The following is a 15345-nucleotide window of genomic DNA, read 5'->3' as shown; positions in this document are numbered from 1 at the left end:
CAAAATATTCATAACTATTTTCAAAAGCATGTAATATAAATGAAAAACAAATACTTACAATTTATGCCACTATTTTCAAAGTTTTTAAAACTCAGTAATGTTCAGTAATTAACGTTTATCACACTCACTGCACAATAATATAAACATTAATTTTTAATAAACAAAAATCTGAAATAAATATTTTTCGGAACGAAAACAACAGCTACGTATTAAGTCTAGCAAGTTACAACGTGTACTATCCTGTGAGGGCCTAAGTAATTTTTAAAAAATTGAGAGCGCGAAAAAATTTTTTTTTAACATTTTTCTATATACTATTAAAAACATATTTTCAAGGTTTATATTAAGATTCATTGACTGGCCCTGGATTCCGAGGTATAAACCTTACGGCGCTCTACTATTAGTATATTCCCTTAACAACCTGTCTATAAAGCATTCGAATATCGAGCTAATTAAAAATCTAATAAAAAATTGCGAAGTTTTATTAAAATGATGATGTGCTTGAACTCGTAGACTTTAGATAACATTACAGCTAACAGACATTACGGCTTCTATATACACGAGCTATGTTTAAAAAAACAAATGACTTAGCATTTAAAAAACGTTTCACCCCGCGAGTTATGAGCGAATTATCTATTCGAGTAAGACAATCGCGCTAGTAATATCCTGGGGCAGTGGTACCTAACACTTGTTATGGGGTCATTGTATTATATTTAAAAAAAAATCTTTAATACACAACTTGTCCCCTGATATGTGCAAGTACTAAACATAATAATTCCAACGTTTGTTATAAATTCGCTCTATTTAGTATAAATATTTTAACCGGTAAGAAATGTAGTTTCGAAAAACCTTTAACTGTCACTGCCACTCAAAATACCTAATACGCTCTGTATTTATCGGTCCGGGTACATTTTATATACAGGTTTAAGAGTAATGGTAAAAATTGCCAAAAATACAAAGGAATAAAAACCTGTATTTATTGTAATAAAACATTATTTCTCAAGCATTTAGCTTTCAATAAAGCATCGATCACAAATCCTCGCTTATAACAAAGTACGAATACGAGAAATATAGGTTTTAGATCTGCCGGTCGATTTTGTAACTCACTTTACAAATTCTCACAGCGGATTCCGCTCTCAAATCACTCCTGAAGGTGTCAGGTTGCAATATTTAGGTATTCTGATAAACAATAACCGCGACAAAAGCGCCGCTCAAATGAGATTGTTTATATTTGGAACTAAAATTTAAGACTCGCATCACTTACGCTCAAAAAGTCTTGCTATTTTGCATTCTGATGACACCATTTGACATCTCATGTGATTTAAAATCGGCAGTGAACTCGATTTTTTACGTCAAATTAAAAGTTGCTTTTTCCTAGGTGAAATTTAGTTAGCCATTTTTTAGCGAAGTTAAAGGTTGTTTTATGTGAAAATATTCTAATATAGGACAATCTATATATATGTGGTAAGTTTATAAATTAATATTTATAAATACAGCATTTTTTTACGAAATTCAAATTTATATCTATAAGCAGTAAGTTTAGTAAAATAGAATTTTTTTATTCTTACAGAAGGCCAGTTTCCACTTTAAACCTCTATTTCAATAATAAATTATGTAAACAATTAAAAAATACTTAATATAATATCTATTGATGGCGAAGAAAAAGGCATGAAACGACCAATTGGTTTCTCGGCGTTGGTTACTATCGCTTTTTTCCAATACCCAAGACATTATGTGGTATTTACGAAACCTAAAACATTTCCTATATGGGCTGCTGAGATTCAAAGAGTCTAGTAAATAGATAATCTAATGTAAACATTTTGATTATTTTAGCAATAAAATATAATTTTTATCTCAGAACCAATTTTTCAATCCACTCCAGTAGATTCATCCTATTTTATGAGAAGGTATACTAAAATTATTAATGTAATAATTTCAGAGTTCCAATGCTCAAAAAATCCTGGTTGTATTTTTCTGCCTTTGAAGAAGAATGTCACATTTATATCAATGACAAGGACCCTGGATATAGAGAGACACAATAGTGCAGATATTTTCAAATAATTGAATTTCAACTATCCTTCAATTTATAATAAATGATATCACAGCCCGAACAACCAAAATGGGCGGTTCTTATATCTTTATAAATATTGATAGGTATAACATTAAGGTTTTGAATAAGAACATTATTCTGCTTTACACAAGTATAAAATACCATCATTATGTACATGATAGTTTAAGTACTTATTAAGCTTTTTAATATTTTTGTTCATAACAATTACTTTTGATGTGAAACATCTATAGCCGCACGTAAAACCGATTTCTGGCGTGGCGACGCATGCCGTGGCGACGCGTCACCACGCTATATGATATACAACAGTCTAAATGCAGTAGAAAGTTTTACATTAAAAATATTTATTGAATAAACATTATGAAAATAATGTTTATTCAACAAATAGTCATCGTTATCTGGAAAAATATCATGTGCGGACAAAATCAATTATATTATTGACGTTCAAGAGTCAGACATGTTTGTTTCTGAATCCTAAACTTATTGTAGAATATAAGAGTATAGCAATTCCTAAAGGGACGGCAACGCATTGCGAGTCTTCTGGAAATGTGAGTGTCCATGGTCATAAATTAACATCAGATGTGGCTCCTGCCCTTGCCTATGTCAAATACGTTTATGACACACGCGCTGCGACTGAAATTGTCTGAGAAACGACCGTTACAGTAAATACACATATGTATTATATGTTTTAAGAAAGAAAGAAAACTCTATTAAACGTAATAATGTTCTAGCCACCACATTACGATTCCCTGCTAGTGGGCAGCTAATAGTCTAATGAAGGAGATTTGACGTACTGTAATAAATACATAACAATTTCATAATTAAACTACTGTTGTACAACAATAATACTTTCTGTTGCAGCATAGGACAGGTTAAGAAGGTGTTGAATCAATGATGAAAGGGCTTTTAAAGAAGAAAAAACGTTGGGCAGTGTATATGATGTGGTGTGGTCGGTGTACTCTGTATCCAAAAAGTCGATACATCGCCAATAAGTATAGTTGTCTAACCTTTACAAGTTTTGTTTGAAAAATCAAACAAAACATAAAAAAAGAAAAGGAAAATTTCTTACATTTTCATAAAAATGTATATGTCTGTTAATGCGTCATATTATTTTAAGTTTCCTACCCAGACACACCTGATAACGCACAGTCTATAAAGCGTGTTTCTAGCCTATACATAGATAATAGACGCACCCTCAGCGCGCCCTTTTTAGGTCAATCTATTGATCCAATTCAATTAGGAAGTAGTTGTAGTTTTTGTATGACTATTAATAAAATTTCTATCGGATTCAAAAGCCCCGGAGTGCAAAATCGAAAGACCACATAATGACGCGTTCCTATGTTATATATACTGAATGTTTTGTGATAAAATATAAAAAGATGTAATTTTCATAAAACTAAATTTTAAAAAATTCTTAATATATTTTTTTTTAAGAAATAACAAAATCTTTATTAATTTTCAAATTACTTATTTAATGTTTATAGTACGGTTGTGTTAAGTAATATTATCCTTATCAAAATATATTAACTTCGGTCCAGTGCACATGAGAAAGCAACCAGCCCATCGAATGTTACTTTCACGAAAAGATTTAGAATTTAACATAATACAGAGAATTAATTAAATAAAAGTTTGATTAATCTAACTAAAACTTGCTTTTTATAAGCTGTCAAATCGACTCACACGCTTACGTTCTCTTATTTAAATTTGTATTTATTATGAAATAATTTTAGTTCTTCACAAATATATTTATTAATGTTAGGACTTAAATATACTTCAACTATACTATAGCGGGAAATTATCTTATGATACGGGTATAACAAAATTATATTAACTTTACCCGTTACAAAAAAAGCAAACTAGATTATTGTTTTAATACAAAAACCTTTTACAGAAATTAAAACAAAGATAAAATAAGCCGTAACTACTCAGTCGTACGAACGTATTTATAAACAATTAATACACAATGTATAAACATTGTGTATTAATTCAAACATTTTGCAAGATAACTTACATGACGTCTCACACAAACAAAACACTGTCGCAAACTGTTAACTACGGAGTCTGCGCCGGGCTCAATGTCATTGTCAAAATGAATCATCGCGTAACCGTTAACTTGTTAATATGGGCTTCGTTTGAAATGTCTAGGTAAATATTTTGTTGGATATAGGGATTAAGAACTACTTTAAGTAATACATTTGTAATGTTTGTCAGTTTTTTAATACATAATATGATCCCTACATAGCCGATCAAGCTGATCAGATACAGAGAAGCTTGAAACCAGAGGAATGTCAAATCTTCTATCTCCTAAAAAAGAACTTTACTTGCTCAATGTTCTTTGTTGCTCAATCTATGGTACTATTCGTTTTTGAAATTATATTTCTTTTGGCGCGATGAAGAAAAATGATGAAAGTGAATTTTTACGATGCGCGCGCACACCAACACCTAAATTCGACATCGTAAAGTTAGGTCTATGTGGCATGGAAATCGATAAATGTGTTCAAGTTGTATATACTAGTATTTTTATATTTAGAACACGTGTTTCTTAACAGTACAATTAAACAGTGTGAATAAATAAATATTATTTTGGTGTTTTTAAATCAATTTCATATACGACGGTGATAGTATTTACTAATAATTTATTTATTAAAATAAAATCTTTTTGATTAATTTTAAGAAATAACGATAAAATCACTACTGTATTTTAGTTTTTTTCCATACGCCAAAGAAGTATAACTTCTAACGCGTGTACACACACTCTTTTTTGTTTTCCAAGCTAGTAAATGTAACGTTCAATAAACTGGTAAAATAAAAGGTGAAACTGTCCTTGATAACAATTTTTATTTCCAACACACCAATATACATAATTTACAATATTCTTAACTTACATAGTAATTATAATAATCATTAAAACTTAAATACCTAAAAGAACTTTTCTTCTTACATCCCCTCCACAATATTTTCTTATAAACATATGTAAAATCTATAATATATAAAAAAATACCTAATTTAAGGAAGATATAATAAGTGCCTATTACGTCTAATTTCTCATTCCCCTATACTGTTTTAACACTGTAAACGACATTATGGGCTAATGATTATATGAATAAATGAAAAATCTGCGTTTACTGCACAAGACATGCGACAAAATTGACATTTAAAGTTTTAACATGTAACTACTAAACGAATACATCAACCATTGGCGTGTATTTTTATCGATCTCCCTTTCGCACTCTCTTTCAATCGGTATCATTCGCTCTGTCCTGCATTTTCGACAAAAACGCTGCACATCTCCGTGACGTTCCGTAAGAATTTTACTCCCATGCACCTGAAGAAGTTTCACTTGAAAAAACTGTAAACATCATGCATACACAATTATTCTTTATAAACACATGAAAGCAATTTAAAGCTAGGCGCAGACACGCACACAGCCAATACGCTGACAACTATAACTTCTATACCCTACAATCTCATAGTAATGTATCGTATAGTGGAAGTAACTTTTAACACTCCTTATCACATGATCTCACTGATAGCACCGATAATACTTTATAAACCTTCACTTGTCTGATAAGAACATACCTGTATTGGTTAAATTAAGTTAATTCTTTATCAATAGGATAAACAGAATTCCTCATTGTTCATCAGTGTTATAAAACAGATAGAATCCAGTAACGATACTCAATGTATCCATTAGTATATCAAAAATATTTGTTTCCAACACACAGATACATTTACAAGAATAAACCTTCATACTGATAATAATAATTAAAAAATGTAAATCGTAAAAATTTACTTACTTAATTTTTTCCTAACGCCCGAAAAGAACAACTTCAAAAAATATGTATTAATGATCTGTCGGTAGCATACGTTTTGCAGGAAAAAGTCTGCCAAACCAACCGATGTTATATATTTTTTTTCATTTCATTATCTCCACGTTTCAACCGGTTTTGAGTATAATTTGTGGCTTTAATCTAGTCCACCTTTGTTTACGAAGAACTACGAAAAGTTTGTGTTGTTTTTTAAGGCAATGTTAATGAAAACATAGTAAAGAAAATTATAAATAGGTAACTAAATGAACTTCGAAATGGAACTGGACAAATCTTTGCTTTTAATTTAATTTATTATTATTTATTCCTTAAGATGTCATGTGGAACTTAAAAACATTGTGTAAAACAAAAAACTTGGCGATTAAAATGAGCGGCGGGGAGTTTATTGCCAGTTCTTCTCTTCCGTTCTACTCCCTTGGAACTAGGAGAAATATAAAATAAGAAGCATAAAGTATAAGTATATTTTTTGACGTTTATAAGTGTATATCGGCGCAAATTTATATATTGTTACGAAAAATATTAATAATGTTTGGGATTCATATTTTATGATAGTCTGTAGTAATTTTATATTCTTTATTATTTATGTTACAGCAATGGCGTGTTAGTGTCAGCTGCCACTGTCATTATCATTTAATGACATCGAAGTCAAATCTCTTTAAAACCGTTAATATGACTAGTTCATTTAACTTGTCAATGTTGTTAGATCTTATAATTAATCACTATTCAATGATCGATAATAATTCTGACTCCATAGTCATAATTATTATTATGGAAAGTTATTTATCATAATTTTAAATATTGGAGACTAGATAACAATAAATATTAAAGTAATCTTTGACACTCGTTCTTATGACTCTGTTTGACTCTGTGGTCTATTCGGGTTCGGTCGTGGAACGAGTACCCGAAATGTTACGAAGCTTGTTTATTACAAATTCTGGTTGTTATAAATACAGGAACTGATTGGTGCGAGCCTCAGTTCGATTGAGCGGTCAAACCAAGCAGAAGCCTTTAAAGTGTAGACTCTAATGTCGAAATTAAATGGCAGATGCCAACAAACTAATCTATGACACCAGTATTACTGACGTCATTATCTTCAATAATTTAATAACAGCTTTAATTAATCTGGATTCGTTATTTACAGGCCCTTCGCGCCGACAGCAGCGGCGGGATCACACATCTCCAAGAGACTTCGGGAGAGCTGATCCATACGTTAAGTTTCGGTACGCGATTGACGTGCCGAAATGGCGTAACTACACTTCGGACCAAGCGAGCCGTTACGCAGAGTATGCTACAATGGCACGGACGTTTTTTTAAGAGGATTCGACCATATACTACCGACGCCGACGCCGAGGTAATGGTTGCGGTGATCACAGGTATTTACCCTGAGTTTTTTCGATCTGAGTAACTGAGAATTACCTCCGATTCACTAAATAAATTCTTATCAGTTCTTATAATATTTCGTAGGCGTAAAATCGAAAGTAGAGTAAATATAATGATATAACAAAGATCCCGTGTTATGGTATCTTTAAAATATCAATTCGTTCGTTTCACTTTCTTAAACCGGGTCGTTTGTCGTTGTCGTGTTACCGGGACTGCAAAGTGAGAAATTCGTCTAAGCATAACGTTATTTCGTCATAATTCAGTAACAACAATACCGGTTTTCATGGCACAGTTTATTAAATGAGATTTCTGCCGTTGTGTGGGTCATCTAGAGTAAAATTGCTACTACCGTCAAAATGACGAATGTAACTCGCTAAATTAAACTATTAAGTATTGTTCATTTATTAAACTTACTACAACAAAATATGTAATTAATTGTTCAAAGAAAGTTATAAGACTTTTTAAAACTATTAAAATTGTCAATTAATTCGAGAAAGTCATAATAAGATATGAATTTTATGAATCGAGAAAAAGAACGGGACGAACCAACTTTGCGTTGATCTTTGCGTGTTGAATTCAAGTGCGGTTAGAGATATTAGCAGACCAAATTTAGAGATTAGGCAGAGCCCGATATTACAGATGCTTAGATATAGCATCTGGCTTTCACGGAGTTCCCTAATCAGATGACACTATTAAAAAAAAACAGCTTTTGTGTTTAATATTTACGTATGTCTTTCGGTAAATTTATGTATTTTTACTTTTCGTCATCGCTGAAAGTGAAAAGAGAATTTTATATCGGTCATTATAAACATTCTCTAATATTTTGCACATATGGCAAAGTAAAATCCAAATCAAAGTTGTAAATATAAATTTGAACATTCAAATATTTGGAGACGTTAACTGCTCGCAAAAAAAAAAATTAAATTTGATTTGAGTGGTTAAGTTACTAATTCTTTTTGGGAAAAGGGATACTCTTCTTTAATATAAAATCCTAGAGGCTCTTGTATCTGTCTTTTAATAAATTTGGGAAATGTATTAAATAGGAGCTGTGTAAAAAGGCTTACTATAAAGTTAGCGATTATCTAGTTGATAAAAGGGACTAGGACTAGTGCTGGGCAAGCTACTTCTAATTAATTTGCTATGAGCGTTGTAGTATTGTTTGATGACTTATTTTATTTTAAAAATTACCGAGAGTTTTTTACGTCGGCTTTTTCTCTCGGCCTACACCCTGTCTTCTTTGCCAATGAGTAGGGATGCCTACGGGTTCGAATTTGGTGACGTGGAAAAAGTGATACCTTGACGATCTTATGTTCCAAAATAAACGTGTTTTATTTTAATTTTATTCATAGTTGTCATGACAAATATCAACTTTGTATGAATACTCAATCCAAAACGCTTTCTCTTCAGCTCAGTTACATTCTACACATCAAAATGCAGTGATTTTTGTCTACCGTACGTTGCGTATTCGTTCTACCCACTTTTCGTTGTTATTCTATTTTGTTGGGTTTGGCCCATTACTAAAAACTAAGTGTGCATTTTATATCAACCATCATAAGCGAAACATTCCATACGTTACAGATATGAGTAATTAAGATTTGAATTTAAGTTGTAAATGTAACTGTAAAAGTAATTGTAAAATTAAACCTTCTAATATTTTTGACGAACATCAGGTGCATGAATGTAATTTGATGTGAATAACTAATGTGATAATAGTGTGATGACAAAAAAAAATATATCAAGTATTTTGTGATACCATTTTACTGTGGGTTTTAATTTTTAATATTTCTTTTTTTAAAGAGAACGGGTATCGGTATATTCTGTCATTAGACTGCTTTTGAGAAGAACTGCTTTAGTATTGTCTTTTATTTACATAACTTTTACACATTTAAAGAAAAACACTTTTTTAACGGATTATAGATATGTATTATTATATTTAAACTTATAATTATTTTTACATAATTTTAAATTTAAACCGACGTTTCGCGTGCTTTACAGCGTGCGTGGTCACGGTGACTGAAGACAAAGGTGTTAAATGTCAAAAAGTATTACAGCTGCAGAAAATGTTGTGTTATCTGTATTTATTTCCCCGGAGTTGGTATCGACTAAAAGATGTAGGGTTTTTGCAGAAATTGCTCACGGTGTCCTCCATTTTCGCGGGTTGTTTATTTTGAGATTTTAATTTGGATATTATTGGATCCCAGGTGTTTGATAATTTTAGGCCGTCCTCTCTATTGAAATTGGCGTGTTTTTTGATTTCAATGGCTTCGCGTACCAATCTTGGGAAGAATCTTTTTTCTTTCGCAAGTACTTTCGGTTGGTCAAAGCGTATGTAGTGATTAGGCCTATCTAGTGTGTGTCCACAGACTGCTGATTTTGTGTGTCGTCTATGTCTTATGTCCGCGATGTGTTCCTTGAGTCTGCTGGACATATTGCGTTTAGTTTGCCCTATGTAAGACAGGCCACAGTCGCAATCCAGTTTGTATATACCTGCATCTTGCAGACTTAAATTTATAATTATGTAAAAATAATTATAAGTTTAAATATAATAATACATATCTATAATCCGTTAAAAAAGTGTTTTTCTTTAAAAGAACTGCTTTATAATTCTTAGTCTAGATGTCAGCAGGCCGAGGCTGTTTACATGTTGTGGTTGGTTGAGTAACCAATTGGAGCAATTCTTTGAACGTCATGAGTTTATACTTCAGTCGAATTGACCGTATCGGCGGGAGATTAGTCGGAAAGTTTTATGTGAGGAGGCCTCGACCTCTTCTACTGACGTTATTGGATCTAGGTAATTGCATTGAATTACTGAATAACTAATCTAATTAAAGGTAATAATTATTTCATGTATATGCATTGACATGTTTATGAAAAAAAAATTGTGTTTTACCTATCCAATATCCTTCCTAAAACGCTGGCTGGCCACCATGCGTATCCTTGATCCTGGTCTTGTTGGCTGAACCCAGGATGGGTGATGCCTTGTGTGGGCTAGATCTCTAAATGAGTGATGCCTTGTGTGTGTGGGCTAGATCTCTAAATGAGTGATGCCTTGTGTGTGGGCTAGATCTCGTAATGAGTGATGCCTTGTGTGTGGGCTAGATCTCGTAATGAGTGATGCCTTGTGTGGGCTAGATCTCGTAATGAGTGATGCCTTATGTGTGGGCTAGATCTCGTAATGAGTGATGCCTTGTGTGTGGGCTAGATCTCTAAATGAGTGATGCCTTGTGTGTGGGCTAGATCTCGTAATGAGTGATGCCTTGTGTGTGGGCTAGATCTCGTAATGAGTGATGCCTTGTGTGGGCTAGATCTCGTAATGAGTGATGCCTTATGTGTGGGCTAGATCTCGTAATGAGTGATGCCTTGTGTGTGGGCTAGATCTCGTAATGAGTGATGCCTTGTGTGTGGGCTAGATCTCGTAATGAGTGATGCCTTGTGTGTGGGCTAGATCTCGTAATGAGTGATGCCTTGTGTGGGCTAGATCTCGTAATGAGTGATGCCTTGTGTGTGGGCTAGATCTCGTAATGAGTGATGCCTTGTGTGGGCTAGATCTCGTAATGAGTGATGCCTTATGTGTGGGCTAGATCTCGTAATGAGTGATGCCTTGTGTGTGGGCTAGATCTCTAAATGAGTGATGCCTTGTGTGTGGGCTAGATCTCGTAATGAGTGATGCCTTGTGTGTGGGCTAGATCTCGTAATGAGTGATGCTTTGTGTGGGCTAGATCTCGTAATGAGTGATGCCTTATGTGTGGGCTAGATCTCGTAATGAGTGATGCCTTGTGTGTGGGCTAGATCTCGTAATGAGTGATGCCTTGTGTGTGGGCTAGATCTCGTAATGAGTGATGCCTTGTGTGTGGGCTAGATCTCGTAATGAGTGATGCCTTGTGTGGGCTAGATCTCGTAATGAGTGATGCCTTGTGTGTGGGCTAGATCTCGTAATGAGTGATGCCTTGTGTGGGCTAGATCTCGTAATGAGTGATGCCTTATGTGTGGGCTAGATCTCGTAATGAGTGATGCCTTGTGTGTGGGCTAGATCTCTAAATGAGTGATGCCTTGTGTGTGGGCTAGATCTCGTAATGAGTGATGCCTTGTGTGTGGGCTAGATCTCGTAATGAGTGATGCCTTGTGTGGGCTAGATCTCGTAATGAGTGATGCCTTATGTGTGGGCTAGATCTCGTAATGAGTGATGCCTTGTGTGTGGGCTAGATCTCGTAATGAGTGATGCCTTTTGTTTTCCTATCCAATATCCTTCCTAAAACGCTGGCTGGCCACCATGCGTATCCTTGATCCTGGTCTTGATGGCTGAACCCAGGATGGGTGATGCCTTGTGTGGGCTAGATCTCGTCATGAGTGATGCCTTGTTTAAAGTTGTTGCAATGTAAAGCAGCGCAAGGGACGCGCTGGAGTCAGTATGGCCGTATCGGCTCAAATTTATATATTGTTACGAAAAATATTAATAATGTTTGGGATTCATATTTTATGATAGTCTGTAGTAATTTTATATTCTTTATTATTTATGTTACAGCAATGGCGTGTTAGTGTCAGCTGCCACTGTCATTATCATTTAATGACATCGAAGTCAAATCTCTTTAAAACCGTTAATATGACTAGTTCATTTAACTTGTCAATGTTGTAATCACTATTCAATGATCGATAATAATTCTGACTCCATAGTCATAATTATTATTATGGAAAGTTATTTATCATAATTTTAAATATTGGAGACTAGATAACAATAAATATTAAAGTAATCTTTGACACTCGTTCTTATGACTCTGTTTGACTCTGTGGTCTATTCGGGTTCGGTCGTGGAACGAGTACCCGAAATGTTACGAAGCTTGTTTATTACAAATTCTGGTTGTTATAAATACAGGAACTGATTGGTGCGAGCCTCAGTTCGATTGAGCGGTCAAACCAAGCAGAAGCCTTTAAAGTGTAGACTTTAATGTCGAAATTAAATGGCAGATGCCAACAAACTAATCTATGACACCAGTATTACTGACGTCATTATCTTCAATAATTTAATAACAGCTTTAATTAATCTGGATTCGTTATTTACAGGCCCTTCGCGCCGACATGTACATTGTTTTGCCTATATGAAAAAAATATTTTGAATTAAATAATAATAAGTGTAGCTACTGAATATTTTACTCTTCACAAATATACTCTAGATATTTCTGTCTGTTTAAAGTATGTAATGGAAAACCACTTAATCATGCTTATATGGTTTATATATTTAAAATACTGGCATATTTGGTCAGCCGGTTACGTTGTGCGTGATTGCTATTATTTTTATATAAGGAACCAATTATTATTACTGGTGCAGAGCTGAAATAGTACACAAAATATAAACTATAACAAATATAAGTTTAAAAAAATATACAATGCCCGCAGATCATGCGATATAGATTTTATTTGCGATTGGGATTAAACTTTTGAACTATTAGGTTTTTTTTATTAGATATCTTGATAATGTTGTAATAATAATAAATAATAATAATAAATGTCCAATACTTTTGTTACCATCATACTTCAGTTACCATCGACCAATTGTCCCAGTAATACCGTCCTCAGAGGCAATATCGAATATAACTATTACCGAAGTCACAGATTAAACGAATTAAGTAGTCACGATTTGAAATAAATTCGTAATATTTTGTATTTAATGGAAATAAATGTTTATTCAATAAATAGTCGTTATCTATCACAATCTGTCCTTTTCTGCGTATCACTACATAGTATAAAACAAAGTCGCTTTCTCTGTCCCTATGTCCCTTTGTATGCTTAAATCTTTGAAACTACGCAACGGATTTTGATGCAGTTTTTTTTAATAGATAGATTTTATTATCAGATTGCACCCGTGCGAAGCCGGGGCGGGTCGCTAGTTTAATAATCCGAGCACCCCGAATACTTCATCGTCAGCCATTGTGTCTTTTATATACAGCAAAATCACAATCTAACACTACACAAAAATACCATAGTTATAAACCTACACTATTTCTATTCACAGGAGACCGAAGAGCTGGTGGCTCGGGCAAAGCGATAGTCTAGCTATCCAAAGGCGGAACGCTTCCAGTATCTTCGAATCCTTGCCTAAAGTGATTCCTTTTAATAATATATTTAAATACATTATATTTTAAGATTAGTTATTGTTTTTTGTTTAATTAAACTATGTAACTATACATACTACTAAGTAAAAAATATCTGTACATAATAATATTAATATTTATGTATTATTATTAGTAAGAATTGAAATCGGTAGAATGTTATTTTACAATGTGGTCAAATGATATCACGGAAAATCCCTTGGCAAAACATATCTATGTTAAGAAACGATATGATGTATATGATGTACTGTACACAGATGACATACATCTGTGTACAGTACAAGGGGTGTTCCATAAAATGTGCTAATGGCGTTAGCATTAGACATTATGACATATATTTACATTATGTTAATTTAATTTTCGACGTTATTCACCTTTCAGGTTTTTACACATATTTCTTCTGCTATGTATAAAACAACAAGTAGGTACACTTATGAATGTCAAAAAATTAAATTAATCGTCAATTTACATTTCCTACCAGTTCGCAAGTCAAGGTCGTAGAGCGGGCACGAAAAACTGGCAAGAAGCTTTCAGCCACTCTTTTCAATCGCTCAGTTTTTAATACATATTGTTTAAACTGGAGCAAATACATCCCAAAAAAAAATCTATGCAAATTGTCAAAAATGACAAGCGCGCCAACTTCGAAACTGCGTTAACTCATTAACGCATATGGTCCGAGATCCCACTGCAGGATTGGTGCGTTCATCGAGTTTTTGTTTAAAACCAAATTTTTGTGTTTATTTATAATTAGAAGAATATTATTTACTAGGTTGCCTATCAAAATCTAGTTGTGTTCTCAACTGAACAGATGCGGCATTTTTATTCTAACATAAAAAAAAACGCTGTTTTGGAGTTCGTAATAAACAACGTTTTATATTCACATTGTTGTTTTATTTGTGCATCTAAGTAACTAATCTTGGCAGTTTATTTTAAAGACTATTGGGTTCTATTGAATTAAACTTTCATTTATCAATTAAGTAATTAAGTTTAAATAATATATATAATCGGTTCGTGTGGAATTAAGTTTAATTCCATCTTATCATTGATAAATAATTCTTTATCTTTACATTTCTTAATAAAAAGCTCTTTATAGCGATTTCATCAGTAGATTGATGTTTTCGTTTTATTTAAATTTATTGTGTTTGTATGTCTTTTAAATATGTGATGTATGTCTGTTTTAATCAAATAAACGTACTTATTTTTTTTTTCATTTTTTCTTTAAATAAATTACAAAGCTGTACTATGTGGTTTCACATGTAAATTTCGTTACAGTTCCTATATCTTTCCATATACATATAATTTAGTCAAAATATTGAATCTCACCCATCTCTAACTTTTCAAAGGAGATTTAGACAATTCTATTTATTGTATTTCATAACTGTCATTCGTGTACTAACAAAAAGGCAAAATATATATCCAATTGTATAATTCGGACCTTCTAGTTAGTACGTTTTATATCATAAAAATCTTATAGTATCTTAGACAAAACCAAGCAACCAGAAATACACACAAATACTTATACTAGGTAGTAATTGCAATGACCTTCGACACTGCAATCAATAGATACACTGTTAGTATTGACACGTCTTTGAACTTATAATCAGCACAGACTAGATGTATATAATCCCTCGTAAATACTCGTAATCCCTGGCCGTTGAATATTTACGCTTTATACATATTGGTTATAAATTTATTTATAAAAAACACCGCGAACTGCATTTCTGAGAAGACTTAACAATGAGTATCTGAATAATTTAATTAAGTGTTGTGTCCATTTATTATTATCATTACTAAAAAAATATCAAATCGGTGGCTCTACAACCTAAGGTCTAGGCCTCAGATTTCTGTATCTGTTTCATGATCATTTTTAAATCTAATAGGCAAGTAGGTGATCAGCCTCCTGTGCCTGGCACACGCCGTCGACATTTTGAGTATAAGACATGCTGGTTTCCTCACGATGTTTTCCTTC

This window comes from Pieris rapae, chromosome W (assembly GCF_905147795.1).
Source record: "Pieris rapae chromosome W, ilPieRapa1.1, whole genome shotgun sequence".
Lineage (NCBI taxonomy): Eukaryota > Metazoa > Arthropoda > Insecta > Lepidoptera > Pieridae > Pieris > Pieris rapae.
This window is presented reverse-complemented; position numbering follows the sequence as displayed.